The sequence below is a fragment of the Pleurodeles waltl genome, unplaced genomic scaffold (genome assembly GCF_031143425.1).
Source record: "Pleurodeles waltl isolate 20211129_DDA unplaced genomic scaffold, aPleWal1.hap1.20221129 scaffold_107, whole genome shotgun sequence".
Taxonomy (NCBI): domain Eukaryota; kingdom Metazoa; phylum Chordata; class Amphibia; order Caudata; family Salamandridae; genus Pleurodeles; species Pleurodeles waltl.
In genome coordinates this window covers 1275011-1297863 of record NW_027149815.1, presented here as the reverse complement: position 1 = coordinate 1297863, position 22853 = coordinate 1275011, and the positions used below count along the sequence as shown (strand labels likewise).

At 43.6% G+C, this 22853-nt stretch overlaps 21 non-coding genes across 21 annotated transcripts; 10 read left to right on the top strand and 11 right to left on the bottom strand.

Moving 5' to 3' along the window:
- Window positions 1–1376: 1376 nt before the first annotated feature.
- Window positions 1377–1449, bottom strand: TRNAM-CAU (transfer RNA methionine (anticodon CAU)). The gene has a single exon. It is a non-coding gene; the product is annotated as a tRNA-Met (tRNA).
- Window positions 1450–2123: 674 nt separating this feature from the next.
- On the top strand, window positions 2124–2195 carry TRNAA-AGC (transfer RNA alanine (anticodon AGC)). Its single transcript has one exon. It is a non-coding gene; the product is annotated as a tRNA-Ala (tRNA).
- Window positions 2196–3512: 1317 nt separating this feature from the next.
- TRNAM-CAU (transfer RNA methionine (anticodon CAU)) lies at window positions 3513–3585 on the bottom strand. The gene has a single exon. It is a non-coding gene; the product is annotated as a tRNA-Met (tRNA).
- Window positions 3586–4259: 674 nt separating this feature from the next.
- On the top strand, window positions 4260–4331 carry TRNAA-AGC (transfer RNA alanine (anticodon AGC)). Its single transcript has one exon. It is a non-coding gene; the product is annotated as a tRNA-Ala (tRNA).
- A 1317-nt stretch (window positions 4332–5648) lies between these two features.
- TRNAM-CAU (transfer RNA methionine (anticodon CAU)) lies at window positions 5649–5721 on the bottom strand. Its single transcript has one exon. It is a non-coding gene; the product is annotated as a tRNA-Met (tRNA).
- A 674-nt stretch (window positions 5722–6395) lies between these two features.
- TRNAA-AGC (transfer RNA alanine (anticodon AGC)) lies at window positions 6396–6467 on the top strand. Its single transcript has one exon. It is a non-coding gene; the product is annotated as a tRNA-Ala (tRNA).
- A 1317-nt stretch (window positions 6468–7784) lies between these two features.
- TRNAM-CAU (transfer RNA methionine (anticodon CAU)) lies at window positions 7785–7857 on the bottom strand. Its single transcript has one exon. It is a non-coding gene; the product is annotated as a tRNA-Met (tRNA).
- Window positions 7858–8531: 674 nt separating this feature from the next.
- On the top strand, window positions 8532–8603 carry TRNAA-AGC (transfer RNA alanine (anticodon AGC)). Its single transcript has one exon. It is a non-coding gene; the product is annotated as a tRNA-Ala (tRNA).
- Window positions 8604–9920: 1317 nt separating this feature from the next.
- Window positions 9921–9993, bottom strand: TRNAM-CAU (transfer RNA methionine (anticodon CAU)). Its single transcript has one exon. It is a non-coding gene; the product is annotated as a tRNA-Met (tRNA).
- A 674-nt stretch (window positions 9994–10667) lies between these two features.
- On the top strand, window positions 10668–10739 carry TRNAA-AGC (transfer RNA alanine (anticodon AGC)). Its single transcript has one exon. It is a non-coding gene; the product is annotated as a tRNA-Ala (tRNA).
- A 1317-nt stretch (window positions 10740–12056) lies between these two features.
- Window positions 12057–12129, bottom strand: TRNAM-CAU (transfer RNA methionine (anticodon CAU)). The gene has a single exon. It is a non-coding gene; the product is annotated as a tRNA-Met (tRNA).
- Window positions 12130–12803: 674 nt separating this feature from the next.
- Window positions 12804–12875, top strand: TRNAA-AGC (transfer RNA alanine (anticodon AGC)). The gene has a single exon. It is a non-coding gene; the product is annotated as a tRNA-Ala (tRNA).
- A 1317-nt stretch (window positions 12876–14192) lies between these two features.
- On the bottom strand, window positions 14193–14265 carry TRNAM-CAU (transfer RNA methionine (anticodon CAU)). Its single transcript has one exon. It is a non-coding gene; the product is annotated as a tRNA-Met (tRNA).
- A 674-nt stretch (window positions 14266–14939) lies between these two features.
- TRNAA-AGC (transfer RNA alanine (anticodon AGC)) lies at window positions 14940–15011 on the top strand. Its single transcript has one exon. It is a non-coding gene; the product is annotated as a tRNA-Ala (tRNA).
- A 1317-nt stretch (window positions 15012–16328) lies between these two features.
- Window positions 16329–16401, bottom strand: TRNAM-CAU (transfer RNA methionine (anticodon CAU)). The gene has a single exon. It is a non-coding gene; the product is annotated as a tRNA-Met (tRNA).
- Window positions 16402–17075: 674 nt separating this feature from the next.
- On the top strand, window positions 17076–17147 carry TRNAA-AGC (transfer RNA alanine (anticodon AGC)). The gene has a single exon. It is a non-coding gene; the product is annotated as a tRNA-Ala (tRNA).
- Window positions 17148–18464: 1317 nt separating this feature from the next.
- TRNAM-CAU (transfer RNA methionine (anticodon CAU)) lies at window positions 18465–18537 on the bottom strand. The gene has a single exon. It is a non-coding gene; the product is annotated as a tRNA-Met (tRNA).
- A 674-nt stretch (window positions 18538–19211) lies between these two features.
- TRNAA-AGC (transfer RNA alanine (anticodon AGC)) lies at window positions 19212–19283 on the top strand. The gene has a single exon. It is a non-coding gene; the product is annotated as a tRNA-Ala (tRNA).
- A 1317-nt stretch (window positions 19284–20600) lies between these two features.
- TRNAM-CAU (transfer RNA methionine (anticodon CAU)) lies at window positions 20601–20673 on the bottom strand. The gene has a single exon. It is a non-coding gene; the product is annotated as a tRNA-Met (tRNA).
- Window positions 20674–21347: 674 nt separating this feature from the next.
- Window positions 21348–21419, top strand: TRNAA-AGC (transfer RNA alanine (anticodon AGC)). Its single transcript has one exon. It is a non-coding gene; the product is annotated as a tRNA-Ala (tRNA).
- A 1317-nt stretch (window positions 21420–22736) lies between these two features.
- On the bottom strand, window positions 22737–22809 carry TRNAM-CAU (transfer RNA methionine (anticodon CAU)). The gene has a single exon. It is a non-coding gene; the product is annotated as a tRNA-Met (tRNA).
- Between the last annotated feature and the right edge of the window lie 44 nt (window positions 22810–22853).

Here is a 22853-nt window from a genome sequence, read left to right as displayed (position 1 = left end):
AGTGGTAGAGCGCATGCTTAGCATGTATGAGGCCCCGGGTTCAATCCCCGGCATCTCCAGCTTTTCGCCATGCTAATCTTGCCTTTTGACAGATAGCTAGGCTGGCATCATGAGTAAGGAAGTGAGATGTCATGCAGCTGGTGCCAGAACCCCACTTTCTTCGCCTTGCAAAACCTTTTGAAATGGGGCTATCTCATTTCCCGTGTTTATAGAAAAAAATAATCTTGCTTCCATAAGAAACCAAAGTGGTGATTTATCTTGGCATTCTTAGTATAGAAAACGGGCACAGCTGTCTTGGTCATTTATTTGAATTCTTCCTCTAAACCAGAGACTCTTACCAGAAGGTTTAAGAAAAACAGAATGTTTTCTTCATCCTAATCCCTTCTGAATGGTCCATTAATCTACTGGTTTTGCTTTTCCAGTTCCTTTCACAGAAGCATTAAAAATGCATGTTCTTCATGCTCCGTACGGAGTAATGACTCTCCTAACTTTCTGTCCTTTCCTTCATGTTCCCATGCTGTCATCCTTTTGCCAGAAATGCTTCCAAAGGGCTGTGGATTCCTCGGCCCCATGCCCTTTCAGGAAAACTCCTTTCTGTAGGATTTCTAATTCTAGGTCCCCTGCTTTCCTTCACGCCAGCACAGCACATTCAGGTAGGTAAGCAGTCCCCCTTTATGGTGATAAGATGTAGCTGAGAATGCACTCTAGGAAGTGGCAATTTGTAGAGCAAGCTGCAGGTCATATTCATGATTTTCAAGATTAGACTGCAGTACTCCCACCCCACTCCCGCCGCAACCATTATTGAAAGAAAGATGAATGCAGCATGGAAAGCTGTACTGCCTAATCCTCCGATAGCTCAGTTGGGAGAGCGGAGGACTGTAGTGGAGAAACAGAAATCCTTAGGTCGCTGGTTCAAATCCGGCTCGGAGGAGTTTCCCCTTTTTTGTTTTCCATAGCTGCTTTCTCTCTTGTTAAAACATTATGTGCCCCTCTGATTGAGAAACATTTCCCTAGCTCCAAATAAATGCTAGGACAGAAGGGTAGACTTCTTCTGCTTTCCAATGAAATTGACCACATAGTCATTTCTGAGGGATGTTGGAAGAGAAATAAACAAGGACCTGCAGATCAGAATTCATTCCAAAGCCTTGACTAAATATATGAAGGCACTTGGAAGACTTCCAGTTTCATTGTACCAAGGTAGATGTTTCGGCAGCCGAACCAGCTAAAACTCACCTACAATGAGTGGCCATGGATATGAAAGAGGGAATCTACAAAGACACCAACTCCTTAAAACTGAGCAAGATGCAATGTGGAGGAATAGTTTACAGATTTGGAGAAAATCTGAGATGTTTCTCTTGACAAAAGAAACACTGCAATGCCCTCTCTGAGGATCGAACTCAGGACCTTCAGATTATGAGACTGACGCGCTGCCTACTGCGCTAAGAAGGCTGCTTGAAACCGCTAACAAATGCGTCTACACACCATGAAGAGGGAAGGTAGCAAAAATGCTGTTCTCATGTTGGAATATCAATACACTTCGGTTGCCTCCCTGGATTAAAATCGTCTGCAGTTATAATGGTCAGAAGACTGCTCTTTCCCAGTGCTTAAACCCACACCCCATACATTTAGCCATGCAAAAGAAATCAGGGCATACCATTCACCTCTCTAAGAAAGATCGTGCCATTTTTTCCTCCACATAACTGAGAATGAAATGGACTAAAACCCAGAATTAACATGCCGCCCCTAGCCGTAGATGCATCTAGATCTCAACACTGTACATGCTAATGTAACATAGCTGTGTGTCCTGCAAAAAGAGCAGGGGTACCTTAAGTCATCTCACAAGATGTGGAAACAGCACTCAACCATATCCTTCTTTGATGTATCCTGAACCAGTTGCCTTGAATACTCTGGCTTTTTTCGATTGCATCTAGCTGTTGTGTGTGGGGAATTATTCATTCTAGAGTCAACCTTATTCCATAAAAAACGGTGCTAGAAAATCCAGCTGTAAATCATATGGAATTCCACACCTGACGCTTCCCATTCCAGTGTCATATGTGGTGAATGTACATTCAATAGAATTCCAGGTTTCCATGCGTGGAGCAAGGTCTCCCTCTACAGGATGTGGGGATGTAGCTCAGTGGTAGAGCGCATGCTTAGCATGTATGAGGCCCCGGGTTCAATCCCCGGCATCTCCAGCTTTTCGCCATGCTAATCTTGCCTTTTGACAGATAGCTAGGCTGGCATCATGAGTAAGGAAGTGAGATGTCATGCAGCTGGTGCCAGAACCCCACTTTCTTCGCCTTGCAAAACCTTTTGAAATGGGGCTATCTCATTTCCCGTGTTTATAGAAAAAAATAATCTTGCTTCCATAAGAAACCAAAGTGGTGATTTATCTTGGCATTCTTAGTATAGAAAACGGGCACAGCTGTCTTGGTCATTTATTTGAATTCTTCCTCTAAACCAGAGACTCTTACCAGAAGGTTTAAGAAAAACAGAATGTTTTCTTCATCCTAATCCCTTCTGAATGGTCCATTAATCTACTGGTTTTGCTTTTCCAGTTCCTTTCACAGAAGCATTAAAAATGCATGTTCTTCATGCTCCGTACGGAGTAATGACTCTCCTAACTTTCTGTCCTTTCCTTCATGTTCCCATGCTGTCATCCTTTTGCCAGAAATGCTTCCAAAGGGCTGTGGATTCCTCGGCCCCATGCCCTTTCAGGAAAACTCCTTTCTGTAGGATTTCTAATTCTAGGTCCCCTGCTTTCCTTCACGCCAGCACAGCACATTCAGGTAGGTAAGCAGTCCCCCTTTATGGTGATAAGATGTAGCTGAGAATGCACTCTAGGAAGTGGCAATTTGTAGAGCAAGCTGCAGGTCATATTCATGATTTTCAAGATTAGACTGCAGTACTCCCACCCCACTCCCGCCGCAACCATTATTGAAAGAAAGATGAATGCAGCATGGAAAGCTGTACTGCCTAATCCTCCGATAGCTCAGTTGGGAGAGCGGAGGACTGTAGTGGAGAAACAGAAATCCTTAGGTCGCTGGTTCAAATCCGGCTCGGAGGAGTTTCCCCTTTTTTGTTTTCCATAGCTGCTTTCTCTCTTGTTAAAACATTATGTGCCCCTCTGATTGAGAAACATTTCCCTAGCTCCAAATAAATGCTAGGACAGAAGGGTAGACTTCTTCTGCTTTCCAATGAAATTGACCACATAGTCATTTCTGAGGGATGTTGGAAGAGAAATAAACAAGGACCTGCAGATCAGAATTCATTCCAAAGCCTTGACTAAATATATGAAGGCACTTGGAAGACTTCCAGTTTCATTGTACCAAGGTAGATGTTTCGGCAGCCGAACCAGCTAAAACTCACCTACAATGAGTGGCCATGGATATGAAAGAGGGAATCTACAAAGACACCAACTCCTTAAAACTGAGCAAGATGCAATGTGGAGGAATAGTTTACAGATTTGGAGAAAATCTGAGATGTTTCTCTTGACAAAAGAAACACTGCAATGCCCTCTCTGAGGATCGAACTCAGGACCTTCAGATTATGAGACTGACGCGCTGCCTACTGCGCTAAGAAGGCTGCTTGAAACCGCTAACAAATGCGTCTACACACCATGAAGAGGGAAGGTAGCAAAAATGCTGTTCTCATGTTGGAATATCAATACACTTCGGTTGCCTCCCTGGATTAAAATCGTCTGCAGTTATAATGGTCAGAAGACTGCTCTTTCCCAGTGCTTAAACCCACACCCCATACATTTAGCCATGCAAAAGAAATCAGGGCATACCATTCACCTCTCTAAGAAAGATCGTGCCATTTTTTCCTCCACATAACTGAGAATGAAATGGACTAAAACCCAGAATTAACATGCCGCCCCTAGCCGTAGATGCATCTAGATCTCAACACTGTACATGCTAATGTAACATAGCTGTGTGTCCTGCAAAAAGAGCAGGGGTACCTTAAGTCATCTCACAAGATGTGGAAACAGCACTCAACCATATCCTTCTTTGATGTATCCTGAACCAGTTGCCTTGAATACTCTGGCTTTTTTCGATTGCATCTAGCTGTTGTGTGTGGGGAATTATTCATTCTAGAGTCAACCTTATTCCATAAAAAACGGTGCTAGAAAATCCAGCTGTAAATCATATGGAATTCCACACCTGACGCTTCCCATTCCAGTGTCATATGTGGTGAATGTACATTCAATAGAATTCCAGGTTTCCATGCGTGGAGCAAGGTCTCCCTCTACAGGATGTGGGGATGTAGCTCAGTGGTAGAGCGCATGCTTAGCATGTATGAGGCCCCGGGTTCAATCCCCGGCATCTCCAGCTTTTCGCCATGCTAATCTTGCCTTTTGACAGATAGCTAGGCTGGCATCATCAGTAAGGAAGTGAGATGTCATGCAGCTGGTGCCAGAACCCCACTTTCTTCGCCTTGCAAAACCTTTTGAAATGGGGCTATCTCATTTCCCGTGTTTATAGAAAAAAATAATCTTGCTTCCATAAGAAACCAAAGTGGTGATTTATCTTGGCATTCTTAGTATAGAAAACGGGCACAGCTGTCTTGGTCATTTATTTGAATTCTTCCTCTAAACCAGAGACTCTTACCAGAAGGTTTAAGAAAAACAGAATGTTTTCTTCATCCTAATCCCTTCTGAATGGTCCATTAATCTACTGGTTTTGCTTTTCCAGTTCCTTTCACAGAAGCATTAAAAATGCATGTTCTTCATGCTCCGTACGGAGTAATGACTCTCCTAACTTTCTGTCCTTTCCTTCATGTTCCCATGCTGTCATCCTTTTGCCAGAAATGCTTCCAAAGGGCTGTGGATTCCTCGGCCCCATGCCCTTTCAGGAAAACTCCTTTCTGTAGGATTTCTAATTCTAGGTCCCCTGCTTTCCTTCACGCCAGCACAGCACATTCAGGTAGGTAAGCAGTCCCCCTTTATGGTGATAAGATGTAGCTGAGAATGCACTCTAGGAAGTGGCAATTTGTAGAGCAAGCTGCAGGTCATATTCATGATTTTCAAGATTAGACTGCAGTACTCCCACCCCACTCCCGCCGCAACCATTATTGAAAGAAAGATGAATGCAGCATGGAAAGCTGTACTGCCTAATCCTCCGATAGCTCAGTTGGGAGAGCGGAGGACTGTAGTGGAGAAACAGAAATCCTTAGGTCGCTGGTTCAAATCCGGCTCGGAGGAGTTTCCCCTTTTTTGTTTTCCATAGCTGCTTTCTCTCTTGTTAAAACATTATGTGCCCCTCTGATTGAGAAACATTTCCCTAGCTCCAAATAAATGCTAGGACAGAAGGGTAGACTTCTTCTGCTTTCCAATGAAATTGACCACATAGTCATTTCTGAGGGATGTTGGAAGAGAAATAAACAAGGACCTGCAGATCAGAATTCATTCCAAAGCCTTGACTAAATATATGAAGGCACTTGGAAGACTTCCAGTTTCATTGTACCAAGGTAGATGTTTCGGCAGCCGAACCAGCTAAAACTCACCTACAATGAGTGGCCATGGATATGAAAGAGGGAATCTACAAAGACACCAACTCCTTAAAACTGAGCAAGATGCAATGTGGAGGAATAGTTTACAGATTTGGAGAAAATCTGAGATGTTTCTCTTGACAAAAGAAACACTGCAATGCCCTCTCTGAGGATCGAACTCAGGACCTTCAGATTATGAGACTGACGCGCTGCCTACTGCGCTAAGAAGGCTGCTTGAAACCGCTAACAAATGCGTCTACACACCATGAAGAGGGAAGGTAGCAAAAATGCTGTTCTCATGTTGGAATATCAATACACTTCGGTTGCCTCGCTGGATTAAAATCGTCTGCAGTTATAATGGTCAGAAGACTGCTCTTTCCCAGTGCTTAAACCCACACCCCATACATTTAGCCATGCAAAAGAAATCAGGGCATACCATTCACCTCTCTAAGAAAGATCGTGCCATTTTTTCCTCCACATAACTGAGAATGAAATGGACTAAAACCCAGAATTAACATGCCGCCCCTAGCCGTAGATGCATCTAGATCTCAACACTTTACATGCTAATGTAACATAGCTGTGTGTCCTGCAAAAAGAGCAGGGGTACCTTAAGTCATCTCACAAGATGTGGAAACAGCACTCAACCATATCCTTCTTTGATGTATCCTGAACCAGTTGCCTTGAATACTCTGGCTTTTTTCGATTGCATCTAGCTGTTGTGTGTGGGGAATTATTCATTCTAGAGTCAACCTTATTCCATAAAAAACGGTGCTAGAAAATCCAGCTGTAAATCATATGGAATTCCACACCTGACGCTTCCCATTCCAGTGTCATATGTGGTGAATGTACATTCAATAGAATTCCAGGTTTCCATGCGTGGAGCAAGGTCTCCCTCTACAGGATGTGGGGATGTAGCTCAGTGGTAGAGCGCATGCTTAGCATGTATGAGGCCCCGGGTTCAATCCCCGGCATCTCCAGCTTTTCGCCATGCTAATCTTGCCTTTTGACAGATAGCTAGGCTGGCATCATGAGTAAGGAAGTGAGATGTCATGCAGCTGGTGCCAGAACCCCACTTTCTTCGCCTTGCAAAACCTTTTGAAATGGGGCTATCTCATTTCCCGTGTTTATAGAAAAAAATAATCTTGCTTCCATAAGAAACCAAAGTGGTGATTTATCTTGGCATTCTTAGTATAGAAAACGGGCACAGCTGTCTTGGTCATTTATTTGAATTCTTCCTCTAAACCAGAGACTCTTACCAGAAGGTTTAAGAAAAACAGAATGTTTTCTTCATCCTAATCCCTTCTGAATGGTCCATTAATCTACTGGTTTTGCTTTTCCAGTTCCTTTCACAGAAGCATTAAAAATGCATGTTCTTCATGCTCCGTACGGAGTAATGACTCTCCTAACTTTCTGTCCTTTCCTTCATGTTCCCATGCTGTCATCCTTTTGCCAGAAATGCTTCCAAAGGGCTGTGGATTCCTCGGCCCCATGCCCTTTCAGGAAAACTCCTTTCTGTAGGATTTCTAATTCTAGGTCCCCTGCTTTCCTTCACGCCAGCACAGCACATTCAGGTAGGTAAGCAGTCCCCCTTTATGGTGATAAGATGTAGCTGAGAATGCACTCTAGGAAGTGGCAATTTGTAGAGCAAGCTGCAGGTCATATTCATGATTTTCAAGATTAGACTGCAGTACTCCCACCCCACTCCCGCCGCAACCATTATTGAAAGAAAGATGAATGCAGCATGGAAAGCTGTACTGCCTAATCCTCCGATAGCTCAGTTGGGAGAGCGGAGGACTGTAGTGGAGAAACAGAAATCCTTAGGTCGCTGGTTCAAATCCGGCTCGGAGGAGTTTCCCCTTTTTTGTTTTCCATAGCTGCTTTCTCTCTTGTTAAAACATTATGTGCCCCTCTGATTGAGAAACATTTCCCTAGCTCCAAATAAATGCTAGGACAGAAGGGTAGACTTCTTCTGCTTTCCAATGAAATTGACCACATAGTCATTTCTGAGGGATGTTGGAAGAGAAATAAACAAGGACCTGCAGATCAGAATTCATTCCAAAGCCTTGACTAAATATATGAAGGCACTTGGAAGACTTCCAGTTTCATTGTACCAAGGTAGATGTTTCGGCAGCCGAACCAGCTAAAACTCACCTACAATGAGTGGCCATGGATATGAAAGAGGGAATCTACAAAGACACCAACTCCTTAAAACTGAGCAAGATGCAATGTGGAGGAATAGTTTACAGATTTGGAGAAAATCTGAGATGTTTCTCTTGACAAAAGAAACACTGCAATGCCCTCTCTGAGGATCGAACTCAGGACCTTCAGATTATGAGACTGACGCGCTGCCTACTGCGCTAAGAAGGCTGCTTGAAACCGCTAACAAATGCGTCTACACACCATGAAGAGGGAAGGTAGCAAAAATGCTGTTCTCATGTTGGAATATCAATACACTTCGGTTGCCTCCCTGGATTAAAATCGTCTGCAGTTATAATGGTCAGAAGACTGCTCTTTCCCAGTGCTTAAACCCACACCCCATACATTTAGCCATGCAAAAGAAATCAGGGCATACCATTCACCTCTCTAAGAAAGATCGTGCCATTTTTTCCTCCACATAACTGAGAATGAAATGGACTAAAACCCAGAATTAACATGCCGCCCCTAGCCGTAGATGCATCTAGATCTCAACACTGTACATGCTAATGTAACATAGCTGTGTGTCCTGCAAAAAGAGCAGGGGTACCTTAAGTCATCTCACAAGATGTGGAAACAGCACTCAACCATATCCTTCTTTGATGTATCCTGAACCAGTTGCCTTGAATACTCTGGCTTTTTTCGATTGCATCTAGCTGTTGTGTGTGGGGAATTATTCATTCTAGAGTCAACCTTATTCCATAAAAAACGGTGCTAGAAAATCCAGCTGTAAATCATATGGAATTCCACACCTGACGCTTCCCATTCCAGTGTCATATGTGGTGAATGTACATTCAATAGAATTCCAGGTTTCCATGCGTGGAGCAAGGTCTCCCTCTACAGGATGTGGGGATGTAGCTCAGTGGTAGAGCGCATGCTTAGCATGTATGAGGCCCCGGGTTCAATCCCCGGCATCTCCAGCTTTTCGCCATGCTAATCTTGCCTTTTGACAGATAGCTAGGCTGGCATCATGAGTAAGGAAGTGAGATGTCATGCAGCTGGTGCCAGAACCCCACTTTCTTCGCCTTGCAAAACCTTTTGAAATGGGGCTATCTCATTTCCCGTGTTTATAGAAAAAAATAATCTTGCTTCCATAAGAAACCAAAGTGGTGATTTATCTTGGCATTCTTAGTATAGAAAACGGGCACAGCTGTCTTGGTCATTTATTTGAATTCTTCCTCTAAACCAGAGACTCTTACCAGAAGGTTTAAGAAAAACAGAATGTTTTCTTCATCCTAATCCCTTCTGAATGGTCCATTAATCTACTGGTTTTGCTTTTCCAGTTCCTTTCACAGAAGCATTAAAAATGCATGTTCTTCATGCTCCGTACGGAGTAATGACTCTCCTAACTTTCTGTCCTTTCCTTCATGTTCCCATGCTGTCATCCTTTTGCCAGAAATGCTTCCAAAGGGCTGTGGATTCCTCGGCCCCATGCCCTTTCAGGAAAACTCCTTTCTGTAGGATTTCTAATTCTAGGTCCCCTGCTTTCCTTCACGCCAGCACAGCACATTCAGGTAGGTAAGCAGTCCCCCTTTATGGTGATAAGATGTAGCTGAGAATGCACTCTAGGAAGTGGCAATTTGTAGAGCAAGCTGCAGGTCATATTCATGATTTTCAAGATTAGACTGCAGTACTCCCACCCCACTCCCGCCGCAACCATTATTGAAAGAAAGATGAATGCAGCATGGAAAGCTGTACTGCCTAATCCTCCGATAGCTCAGTTGGGAGAGCGGAGGACTGTAGTGGAGAAACAGAAATCCTTAGGTCGCTGGTTCAAATCCGGCTCGGAGGAGTTTCCCCTTTTTTGTTTTCCATAGCTGCTTTCTCTCTTGTTAAAACATTATGTGCCCCTCTGATTGAGAAACATTTCCCTAGCTCCAAATAAATGCTAGGACAGAAGGGTAGACTTCTTCTGCTTTCCAATGAAATTGACCACATAGTCATTTCTGAGGGATGTTGGAAGAGAAATAAACAAGGACCTGCAGATCAGAATTCATTCCAAAGCCTTGACTAAATATATGAAGGCACTTGGAAGACTTCCAGTTTCATTGTACCAAGGTAGATGTTTCGGCAGCCGAACCAGCTAAAACTCACCTACAATGAGTGGCCATGGATATGAAAGAGGGAATCTACAAAGACACCAACTCCTTAAAACTGAGCAAGATGCAATGTGGAGGAATAGTTTACAGATTTGGAGAAAATCTGAGATGTTTCTCTTGACAAAAGAAACACTGCAATGCCCTCTCTGAGGATCGAACTCAGGACCTTCAGATTATGAGACTGACGCGCTGCCTACTGCGCTAAGAAGGCTGCTTGAAACCGCTAACAAATGCGTCTACACACCATGAAGAGGGAAGGTAGCAAAAATGCTGTTCTCATGTTGGAATATCAATACACTTCGGTTGCCTCGCTGGATTAAAATCGTCTGCAGTTATAATGGTCAGAAGACTGCTCTTTCCCAGTGCTTAAACCCACACCCCATACATTTAGCCATGCAAAAGAAATCAGGGCATACCATTCACCTCTCTAAGAAAGATCGTGCCATTTTTTCCTCCACATAACTGAGAATGAAATGGACTAAAACCCAGAATTAACATGCCGCCCCTAGCCGTAGATGCATCTAGATCTCAACACTTTACATGCTAATGTAACATAGCTGTGTGTCCTGCAAAAAGAGCAGGGGTACCTTAAGTCATCTCACAAGATGTGGAAACAGCACTCAACCATATCCTTCTTTGATGTATCCTGAACCAGTTGCCTTGAATACTCTGGCTTTTTTCGATTGCATCTAGCTGTTGTGTGTGGGGAATTATTCATTCTAGAGTCAACCTTATTCCATAAAAAACGGTGCTAGAAAATCCAGCTGTAAATCATATGGAATTCCACACCTGACGCTTCCCATTCCAGTGTCATATGTGGTGAATGTACATTCAATAGAATTCCAGGTTTCCATGCGTGGAGCAAGGTCTCCCTCTACAGGATGTGGGGATGTAGCTCAGTGGTAGAGCGCATGCTTAGCATGTATGAGGCCCCGGGTTCAATCCCCGGCATCTCCAGCTTTTCGCCATGCTAATCTTGCCTTTTGACAGATAGCTAGGCTGGCATCATGAGTAAGGAAGTGAGATGTCATGCAGCTGGTGCCAGAACCCCACTTTCTTCGCCTTGCAAAACCTTTTGAAATGGGGCTATCTCATTTCCCGTGTTTATAGAAAAAAATAATCTTGCTTCCATAAGAAACCAAAGTGGTGATTTATCTTGGCATTCTTAGTATAGAAAACGGGCACAGCTGTCTTGGTCATTTATTTGAATTCTTCCTCTAAACCAGAGACTCTTACCAGAAGGTTTAAGAAAAACAGAATGTTTTCTTCATCCTAATCCCTTCTGAATGGTCCATTAATCTACTGGTTTTGCTTTTCCAGTTCCTTTCACAGAAGCATTAAAAATGCATGTTCTTCATGCTCCGTACGGAGTAATGACTCTCCTAACTTTCTGTCCTTTCCTTCATGTTCCCATGCTGTCATCCTTTTGCCAGAAATGCTTCCAAAGGGCTGTGGATTCCTCGGCCCCATGCCCTTTCAGGAAAACTCCTTTCTGTAGGATTTCTAATTCTAGGTCCCCTGCTTTCCTTCACGCCAGCACAGCACATTCAGGTAGGTAAGCAGTCCCCCTTTATGGTGATAAGATGTAGCTGAGAATGCACTCTAGGAAGTGGCAATTTGTAGAGCAAGCTGCAGGTCATATTCATGATTTTCAAGATTAGACTGCAGTACTCCCACCCCACTCCCGCCGCAACCATTATTGAAAGAAAGATGAATGCAGCATGGAAAGCTGTACTGCCTAATCCTCCGATAGCTCAGTTGGGAGAGCGGAGGACTGTAGTGGAGAAACAGAAATCCTTAGGTCGCTGGTTCAAATCCGGCTCGGAGGAGTTTCCCCTTTTTTGTTTTCCATAGCTGCTTTCTCTCTTGTTAAAACATTATGTGCCCCTCTGATTGAGAAACATTTCCCTAGCTCCAAATAAATGCTAGGACAGAAGGGTAGACTTCTTCTGCTTTCCAATGAAATTGACCACATAGTCATTTCTGAGGGATGTTGGAAGAGAAATAAACAAGGACCTGCAGATCAGAATTCATTCCAAAGCCTTGACTAAATATATGAAGGCACTTGGAAGACTTCCAGTTTCATTGTACCAAGGTAGATGTTTCGGCAGCCGAACCAGCTAAAACTCACCTACAATGAGTGGCCATGGATATGAAAGAGGGAATCTACAAAGACACCAACTCCTTAAAACTGAGCAAGATGCAATGTGGAGGAATAGTTTACAGATTTGGAGAAAATCTGAGATGTTTCTCTTGACAAAAGAAACACTGCAATGCCCTCTCTGAGGATCGAACTCAGGACCTTCAGATTATGAGACTGACGCGCTGCCTACTGCGCTAAGAAGGCTGCTTGAAACCGCTAACAAATGCGTCTACACACCATGAAGAGGGAAGGTAGCAAAAATGCTGTTCTCATGTTGGAATATCAATACACTTCGGTTGCCTCGCTGGATTAAAATCGTCTGCAGTTATAATGGTCAGAAGACTGCTCTTTCCCAGTGCTTAAACCCACACCCCATACATTTAGCCATGCAAAAGAAATCAGGGCATACCATTCACCTCTCTAAGAAAGATCGTGCCATTTTTTCCTCCACATAACTGAGAATGAAATGGACTAAAACCCAGAATTAACATGCCGCCCCTAGCCGTAGATGCATCTAGATCTCAACACTTTACATGCTAATGTAACATAGCTGTGTGTCCTGCAAAAAGAGCAGGGGTACCTTAAGTCATCTCACAAGATGTGGAAACAGCACTCAACCATATCCTTCTTTGATGTATCCTGAACCAGTTGCCTTGAATACTCTGGCTTTTTTCGATTGCATCTAGCTGTTGTGTGTGGGGAATTATTCATTCTAGAGTCAACCTTATTCCATAAAAAACGGTGCTAGAAAATCCAGCTGTAAATCATATGGAATTCCACACCTGACGCTTCCCATTCCAGTGTCATATGTGGTGAATGTACATTCAATAGAATTCCAGGTTTCCATGCGTGGAGCAAGGTCTCCCTCTACAGGATGTGGGGATGTAGCTCAGTGGTAGAGCGCATGCTTAGCATGTATGAGGCCCCGGGTTCAATCCCCGGCATCTCCAGCTTTTCGCCATGCTAATCTTGCCTTTTGACAGATAGCTAGGCTGGCATCATGAGTAAGGAAGTGAGATGTCATGCAGCTGGTGCCAGAACCCCACTTTCTTCGCCTTGCAAAACCTTTTGAAATGGGGCTATCTCATTTCCCGTGTTTATAGAAAAAAATAATCTTGCTTCCATAAGAAACCAAAGTGGTGATTTATCTTGGCATTCTTAGTATAGAAAACGGGCACAGCTGTCTTGGTCATTTATTTGAATTCTTCCTCTAAACCAGAGACTCTTACCAGAAGGTTTAAGAAAAACAGAATGTTTTCTTCATCCTAATCCCTTCTGAATGGTCCATTAATCTACTGGTTTTGCTTTTCCAGTTCCTTTCACAGAAGCATTAAAAATGCATGTTCTTCATGCTCCGTACGGAGTAATGACTCTCCTAACTTTCTGTCCTTTCCTTCATGTTCCCATGCTGTCATCCTTTTGCCAGAAATGCTTCCAAAGGGCTGTGGATTCCTCGGCCCCATGCCCTTTCAGGAAAACTCCTTTCTGTAGGATTTCTAATTCTAGGTCCCCTGCTTTCCTTCACGCCAGCACAGCACATTCAGGTAGGTAAGCAGTCCCCCTTTATGGTGATAAGATGTAGCTGAGAATGCACTCTAGGAAGTGGCAATTTGTAGAGCAAGCTGCAGGTCATATTCATGATTTTCAAGATTAGACTGCAGTACTCCCACCCCACTCCCGCCGCAACCATTATTGAAAGAAAGATGAATGCAGCATGGAAAGCTGTACTGCCTAATCCTCCGATAGCTCAGTTGGGAGAGCGGAGGACTGTAGTGGAGAAACAGAAATCCTTAGGTCGCTGGTTCAAATCCGGCTCGGAGGAGTTTCCCCTTTTTTGTTTTCCATAGCTGCTTTCTCTCTTGTTAAAACATTATGTGCCCCTCTGATTGAGAAACATTTCCCTAGCTCCAAATAAATGCTAGGACAGAAGGGTAGACTTCTTCTGCTTTCCAATGAAATTGACCACATAGTCATTTCTGAGGGATGTTGGAAGAGAAATAAACAAGGACCTGCAGATCAGAATTCATTCCAAAGCCTTGACTAAATATATGAAGGCACTTGGAAGACTTCCAGTTTCATTGTACCAAGGTAGATGTTTCGGCAGCCGAACCAGCTAAAACTCACCTACAATGAGTGGCCATGGATATGAAAGAGGGAATCTACAAAGACACCAACTCCTTAAAACTGAGCAAGATGCAATGTGGAGGAATAGTTTACAGATTTGGAGAAAATCTGAGATGTTTCTCTTGACAAAAGAAACACTGCAATGCCCTCTCTGAGGATCGAACTCAGGACCTTCAGATTATGAGACTGACGCGCTGCCTACTGCGCTAAGAAGGCTGCTTGAAACCGCTAACAAATGCGTCTACACACCATGAAGAGGGAAGGTAGCAAAAATGCTGTTCTCATGTTGGAATATCAATACACTTCGGTTGCCTCGCTGGATTAAAATCGTCTGCAGTTATAATGGTCAGAAGACTGCTCTTTCCCAGTGCTTAAACCCACACCCCATACATTTAGCCATGCAAAAGAAATCAGGGCATACCATTCACCTCTCTAAGAAAGATCGTGCCATTTTTTCCTCCACATAACTGAGAATGAAATGGACTAAAACCCAGAATTAACATGCCGCCCCTAGCCGTAGATGCATCTAGATCTCAACACTTTACATGCTAATGTAACATAGCTGTGTGTCCTGCAAAAAGAGCAGGGGTACCTTAAGTCATCTCACAAGATGTGGAAACAGCACTCAACCATATCCTTCTTTGATGTATCCTGAACCAGTTGCCTTGAATACTCTGGCTTTTTTCGATTGCATCTAGCTGTTGTGTGTGGGGAATTATTCATTCTAGAGTCAACCTTATTCCATAAAAAACGGTGCTAGAAAATCCAGCTGTAAATCATATGGAATTCCACACCTGACGCTTCCCATTCCAGTGTCATATGTGGTGAATGTACATTCAATAGAATTCCAGGTTTCCATGCGTGGAGCAAGGTCTCCCTCTACAGGATGTGGGGATGTAGCTCAGTGGTAGAGCGCATGCTTAGCATGTATGAGGCCCCGGGTTCAATCCCCGGCATCTCCAGCTTTTCGCCATGCTAATCTTGCCTTTTGACAGATAGCTAGGCTGGCATCATGAGTAAGGAAGTGAGATGTCATGCAGCTGGTGCCAGAACCCCACTTTCTTCGCCTTGCAAAACCTTTTGAAATGGGGCTATCTCATTTCCCGTGTTTATAGAAAAAAATAATCTTGCTTCCATAAGAAACCAAAGTGGTGATTTATCTTGGCATTCTTAGTATAGAAAACGGGCACAGCTGTCTTGGTCATTTATTTGAATTCTTCCTCTAAACCAGAGACTCTTACCAGAAGGTTTAAGAAAAACAGAATGTTTTCTTCATCCTAATCCCTTCTGAATGGTCCATTAATCTACTGGTTTTGCTTTTCCAGTTCCTTTCACAGAAGCATTAAAAATGCATGTTCTTCATGCTCCGTACGGAGTAATGACTCTCCTAACTTTCTGTCCTTTCCTTCATGTTCCCATGCTGTCATCCTTTTGCCAGAAATGCTTCCAAAGGGCTGTGGATTCCTCGGCCCCATGCCCTTTCAGGAAAACTCCTTTCTGTAGGATTTCTAATTCTAGGTCCCCTGCTTTCCTTCACGCCAGCACAGCACATTCAGGTAGGTAAGCAGTCCCCCTTTATGGTGATAAGATGTAGCTGAGAATGCACTCTAGGAAGTGGCAATTTGTAGAGCAAGCTGCAGGTCATATTCATGATTTTCAAGATTAGACTGCAGTACTCCCACCCCACTCCCGCCGCAACCATTATTGAAAGAAAGATGAATGCAGCATGGAAAGCTGTACTGCCTAATCCTCCGATAGCTCAGTTGGGAGAGCGGAGGACTGTAGTGGAGAAACAGAAATCCTTAGGTCGCTGGTTCAAATCCGGCTCGGAGGAGTTTCCCCTTTTTTGTTTTCCATAGCTGCTTTCTCTCTTGTTAAAACATTATGTGCCCCTCTGATTGAGAAACATTTCCCTAGCTCCAAATAAATGCTAGGACAGAAGGGTAGACTTCTTCTGCTTTCCAATGAAATTGACCACATAGTCATTTCTGAGGGATGTTGGAAGAGAAATAAACAAGGACCTGCAGATCAGAATTCATTCCAAAGCCTTGACTAAATATATGAAGGCACTTGGAAGACTTCCAGTTTCATTGTACCAAGGTAGATGTTTCGGCAGCCGAACCAGCTAAAACTCACCTACAATGAGTGGCCATGGATATGAAAGAGGGAATCTACAAAGACACCAACTCCTTAAAACTGAGCAAGATGCAATGTGGAGGAATAGTTTACAGATTTGGAGAAAATCTGAGATGTTTCTCTTGACAAAAGAAACACTGCAATGCCCTCTCTGAGGATCGAACTCAGGACCTTCAGATTATGAGACTGACGCGCTGCCTACTGCGCTAAGAAGGCTGCTTGAAACCGCTAACAAATGCGTCTACACACCATGAAGAGGGAAGGTAGCAAAAATGCTGTTCTCATGTTGGAATATCAATACACTTCGGTTGCCTCCCTGGATTAAAATCGTCTGCAGTTATAATGGTCAGAAGACTGCTCTTTCCCAGTGCTTAAACCCACACCCCATACATTTAGCCATGCAAAAGAAATCAGGGCATACCATTCACCTCTCTAAGAAAGATCGTGCCATTTTTTCCTCCACATAACTGAGAATGAAATGGACTAAAACCCAGAATTAACATGCCGCCCCTAGCCGTAGATGCATCTAGATCTCAACACTTTACATGCTAATGTAACATAGCTGTGTGTCCTGCAAAAAGAGCAGGGGTACCTTAAGTCATCTCACAAGATGTGGAAACAGCACTCAACCATATCCTTCTTTGATGTATCCTGAACCAGTTGCCTTGAATACTCTGGCTTTTTTCGATTGCATCTAGCTGTTGTGTGTGGGGAATTATTCATTCTAGAGTCAACCTTATTCCATAAAAAACGGTGCTAGAAAATCCAGCTGTAAATCATATGGAATTCCACACCTGACGCTTCCCATTCCAGTGTCATATGTGGTGAATGTACATTCAATAGAATTCCAGGTTTCCATGCGTGGAGCAAGGTCTCCCTCTACAGGATGTGGGGATGTAGCTCAGTGGTAGAGCGCATGCTTAGCATGTATGAGGCCCCGGGTTCAATCCCCGGCATCTCCAGCTTTTCGCCATGCTAATCTTGCCTTTTGACAGATAGCTAGGCTGGCATCATGAGTAAGGAAGTGAGATGTCATGCAGCTGGTGCCAGAACCCCACTTTCTTCGCCTTGCAAAACCTTTTGAAATGGGGCTATCTCATTTCCCGTGTTTATAGAAAAAAATAATCTTGCTTCCATAAGAAACCAAAGTGGTGATTTATCTTGGCATTCTTAGTATAGAAAACGGGCACAGCTGTCTTGGTCATTTATTTGAATTCTTCCTCTAAACCAGAGACTCTTACCAGAAGGTTTAAGAAAAACAGAATGTTTTCTTCATCCTAATCCCTTCTGAATGGTCCATTAATCTACTGGTTTTGCTTTTCCAGTTCCTTTCACAGAAGCATTAAAAATGCATGTTCTTCATGCTCCGTACGGAGTAATGACTCTCCTAACTTTCTGTCCTTTCCTTCATGTTCCCATGCTGTCATCCTTTTGCCAGAAATGCTTCCAAAGGGCTGTGGATTCCTCGGCCCCATGCCCTTTCAGGAAAACTCCTTTCTGTAGGATTTCTAATTCTAGGTCCCCTGCTTTCCTTCACGCCAGCACAGCACATTCAGGTAGGTAAGCAGTCCCCCTTTATGGTGATAAGATGTAGCTGAGAATGCACTCTAGGAAGTGGCAATTTGTAGAGCAAGCTGCAGGTCATATTCATGATTTTCAAGATTAGACTGCAGTACTCCCACCCCACTCCCGCCGCAACCATTATTGAAAGAAAGATGAATGCAGCATGGAAAGCTGTACTGCCTAATCCTCCGATAGCTCAGTTGGGAGAGCGGAGGACTGTAGTGGAGAAACAGAAATCCTTAGGTCGCTGGTTCAAATCCGGCTCGGAGGAGTTTCCCCTTTTTTGTTTTCCATAGCTGCTTTCTCTCTTGTTAAAACATTATGTGCCCCTCTGATTGAGAAACATTTCCCTAGCTCCAAATAAATGCTAGGACAGAAGGGTAGACTTCTTCTGCTTTCCAATGAAATTGACCACATAGTCATTTCTGAGGGATGTTGGAAGAGAAATAAACAAGGACCTGCAGATCAGAATTCATTCCAAAGCCTTGACTAAATATATGAAGGCACTTGGAAGACTTCCAGTTTCATTGTACCAAGGTAGATGTTTCGGCAGCCGAACCAGCTAAAACTCACCTACAATGAGTGGCCATGGATATGAAAGAGGGAATCTACAAAGACACCAACTCCTTAAAACTGAGCAAGATGCAATGTGGAGGAATAGTTTACAGATTTGGAGAAAATCTGAGATGTTTCTCTTGACAAAAGAAACACTGCAATGCCCTCTCTGAGGATCGAACTCAGGACCTTCAGATTATGAGACTGACGCGCTGCCTACTGCGCTAAGAAGGCTGCTTGAAACCGCTAACAAATGCGTCTACACACCATGAAGAGGGAAGGTAGCAAAAATGCTGTTCTCATGTTGGAATATCAATACACTTCGGTTGCCTCCCTGGATTAAAATCGTCTGCAGTTATAATGGTCAGAAGACTGCTCTTTCCCAGTGCTTAAACCCACACCCCATACATTTAGCCATGCAAAAGAAATCAGGGCATACCATTCACCTCTCTAAGAAAGATCGTGCCATTTTTTCCTCCACATAACTGAGAATGAAATGGACTAAAACCCAGAATTAACATGCCGCCCCTAGCCGTAGATGCATCTAGATCTCAACACTGTACATGCTAATGTAACATAGCTGTGTGTCCTGCAAAAAGAGCAGGGGTACCTTAAGTCATCTCACAAGATGTGGAAACAGCACTCAACCATATCCTTCTTTGATGTATCCTGAACCAGTTGCCTTGAATACTCTGGCTTTTTTCGATTGCATCTAGCTGTTGTGTGTGGGGAATTATTCATTCTAGAGTCAACCTTATTCCATAAAAAACGGTGCTAGAAAATCCAGCTGTAAATCATATGGAATTCCACACCTGACGCTTCCCATTCCAGTGTCATATGTGGTGAATGTACATTCAATAGAATTCCAGGTTTCCATGCGTGGAGCAAGGTCTCCCTCTACAGGATGTGGGGATGTAGCTCAGTGGTAGAGCGCATGCTTAGCATGTATGAGGCCCCGGGTTCAATCCCCGGCATCTCCAGCTTTTCGCCATGCTAATCTTGCCTTTTGACAGATAGCTAGGCTGGCATCATCAGTAAGGAAGTGAGATGTCATGCAGCTGGTGCCAGAACCCCACTTTCTTCGCCTTGCAAAACCTTTTGAAATGGGGCTATCTCATTTCCCGTGTTTATAGAAAAAAATAATCTTGCTTCCATAAGAAACCAAAGTGGTGATTTATCTTGGCATTCTTAGTATAGAAAACGGGCACAGCTGTCTTGGTCATTTATTTGAATTCTTCCTCTAAACCAGAGACTCTTACCAGAAGGTTTAAGAAAAACAGAATGTTTTCTTCATCCTAATCCCTTCTGAATGGTCCATTAATCTACTGGTTTTGCTTTTCCAGTTCCTTTCACAGAAGCATTAAAAATGCATGTTCTTCATGCTCCGTACGGAGTAATGACTCTCCTAACTTTCTGTCCTTTCCTTCATGTTCCCATGCTGTCATCCTTTTGCCAGAAATGCTTCCAAAGGGCTGTGGATTCCTCGGCCCCATGCCCTTTCAGGAAAACTCCTTTCTGTAGGATTTCTAATTCTAGGTCCCCTGCTTTCCTTCACGCCAGCACAGCACATTCAGGTAGGTAAGCAGTCCCCCTTTATGGTGATAAGATGTAGCTGAGAATGCACTCTAGGAAGTGGCAATTTGTAGAGCAAGCTGCAGGTCATATTCATGATTTTCAAGATTAGACTGCAGTACTCCCACCCCACTCCCGCCGCAACCATTATTGAAAGAAAGATGAATGCAGCATGGAAAGCTGTACTGCCTAATCCTCCGATAGCTCAGTTGGGAGAGCGGAGGACTGTAGTGGAGAAACAGAAATCCTTAGGTCGCTGGTTCAAATCCGGCTCGGAGGAGTTTCCCCTTTTTTGTTTTCCATAGCTGCTTTCTCTCTTGTTAAAACATTATGTGCCCCTCTGATTGAGAAACATTTCCCTAGCTCCAAATAAATGCTAGGACAGAAGGGTAGACTTCTTCTGCTTTCCAATGAAATTGACCACATAGTCATTTCTGAGGGATGTTGGAAGAGAAATAAACAAGGACCTGCAGATCAGAATTCATTCCAAAGCCTTGACTAAATATATGAAGGCACTTGGAAGACTTCCAGTTTCATTGTACCAAGGTAGATGTTTCGGCAGCCGAACCAGCTAAAACTCACCTACAATGAGTGGCCATGGATATGAAAGAGGGAATCTACAAAGACACCAACTCCTTAAAACTGAGCAAGATGCAATGTGGAGGAATAGTTTACAGATTTGGAGAAAATCTGAGATGTTTCTCTTGACAAAAGAAACACTGCAATGCCCTCTCTGAGGATCGAACTCAGGACCTTCAGATTATGAGACTGACGCGCTGCCTACTGCGCTAAGAAGGCTGCTTGAAACCGCTAACAAATGCGTCTACACACCATGAAGAGGGAAGGTAGCAAAAATGCTGTTCTCATGTTGGAATATCAATACACTTCGGTTGCCTCCCTGGATTAAAATCGTCTGCAGTTATAATGGTCAGAAGACTGCTCTTTCCCAGTGCTTAAACCCACACCCCATACATTTAGCCATGCAAAAGAAATCAGGGCATACCATTCACCTCTCTAAGAAAGATCGTGCCATTTTTTCCTCCACATAACTGAGAATGAAATGGACTAAAACCCAGAATTAACATGCCGCCCCTAGCCGTAGATGCATCTAGATCTCAACACTGTACATGCTAATGTAACATAGCTGTGTGTCCTGCAAAAAGAGCAGGGGTACCTTAAGTCATCTCACAAGATGTGGAAACAGCACTCAACCATATCCTTCTTTGATGTATCCTGAACCAGTTGCCTTGAATACTCTGGCTTTTTTCGATTGCATCTAGCTGTTGTGTGTGGGGAATTATTCATTCTAGAGTCAACCTTATTCCATAAAAAACGGTGCTAGAAAATCCAGCTGTAAATCATATGGAATTCCACACCTGACGCTTCCCATTCCAGTGTCATATGTGGTGAATGTACATTCAATAGAATTCCAGGTTTCCATGCGTGGAGCAAGGTCTCCCTCTACAGGATGTGGGGATGTAGCTCAGTGGTAGAGCGCATGCTTAGCATGTATGAGGCCCCGGGTTCAATCCCCGGCATCTCCAGCTTTTCGCCATGCTAATCTTGCCTTTTGACAGATAGCTAGGCTGGCATCATCAGTAAGGAAGTGAGATGTCATGCAGCTGGTGCCAGAACCCCACTTTCTTCGCCTTGCAAAACCTTTTGAAATGGGGCTATCTCATTTCCCGTGTTTATAGAAAAAAATAATCTTGCTTCCATAAGAAACCAAAGTGGTGATTTATCTTGGCATTCTTAGTATAGAAAACGGGCACAGCTGTCTTGGTCATTTATTTGAATTCTTCCTCTAAACCAGAGACTCTTACCAGAAGGTTTAAGAAAAACAGAATGTTTTCTTCATCCTAATCCCTTCTGAATGGTCCATTAATCTACTGGTTTTGCTTTTCCAGTTCCTTTCACAGAAGCATTCAAAATGCATGTTCTTCATGCTCCGTACGGAGTAATGACTCTCCTAACTTTCTGTCCTTTCCTTCATGTTCCCATGCTGTCATCCTTTTGCCAGAAATGCTTCCAAAGGGCTGTGGATTCCTCGGCCCCATGCCCTTTCAGGAAAACTCCTTTCTGTAGGATTTCTAATTCTAGGTCCCCTGCTTTCCTTCACGCCAGCACAGCACATTCAGGTAGGTAAGCAGTCCCCCTTTATGGTGATAAGATGTAGCTGAGAATGCACTCTAGGAAGTGGCAATTTGTAGAGCAAGCTGCAGGTCATATTCATGATTTTCAAGATTAGACTGCAGTACTCCCACCCCACTCCCGCCGCAACCATTATTGAAAGAAAGATGAATGCAGCATGGAAAGCTGTACTGCCTAATCCTCCGATAGCTCAGTTGGGAGAGCGGAGGACTGTAGTGGAGAAACAGAAATCCTTAGGTCGCTGGTTCAAATCCGGCTCGGAGGAGTTTCCCCTTTTTTGTTTTCCATAGCTGCTTTCTCTCTTGTTAAAACATTATGTGCCCCTCTGATTGAGAAACATTTCCCTAGCTCCAAATAAATGCTAGGACAGAAGGGTAGACTTCTTCTGCTTTCCAATGAAATTGACCACATAGTCATTTCTGAGGGATGTTGGAAGAGAAATAAACAAGGACCTGCAGATCAGAATTCATTCCAAAGCCTTGACTAAATATATGAAGGCACTTGGAAGACTTCCAGTTTCATTGTACCAAGGTAGATGTTTCGGCAGCCGAACCAGCTAAAACTCACCTACAATGAGTGGCCATGGATATGAAAGAGGGAATCTACAAAGACACCAACTCCTTAAAACTGAGCAAGATGCAATGTGGAGGAATAGTTTACAGATTTGGAGAAAATCTGAGATGTTTCTCTTGACAAAAGAAACACTGCACTGCCCTCTCTGAGGATCGAACTCAGGACCTTCAGATTATGAGACTGACGCGCTGCCTACTGCGCTAAGAAGGCTGCTTGAAACCGCTAACAAATGCGTCTACACACCATGAAGAGGG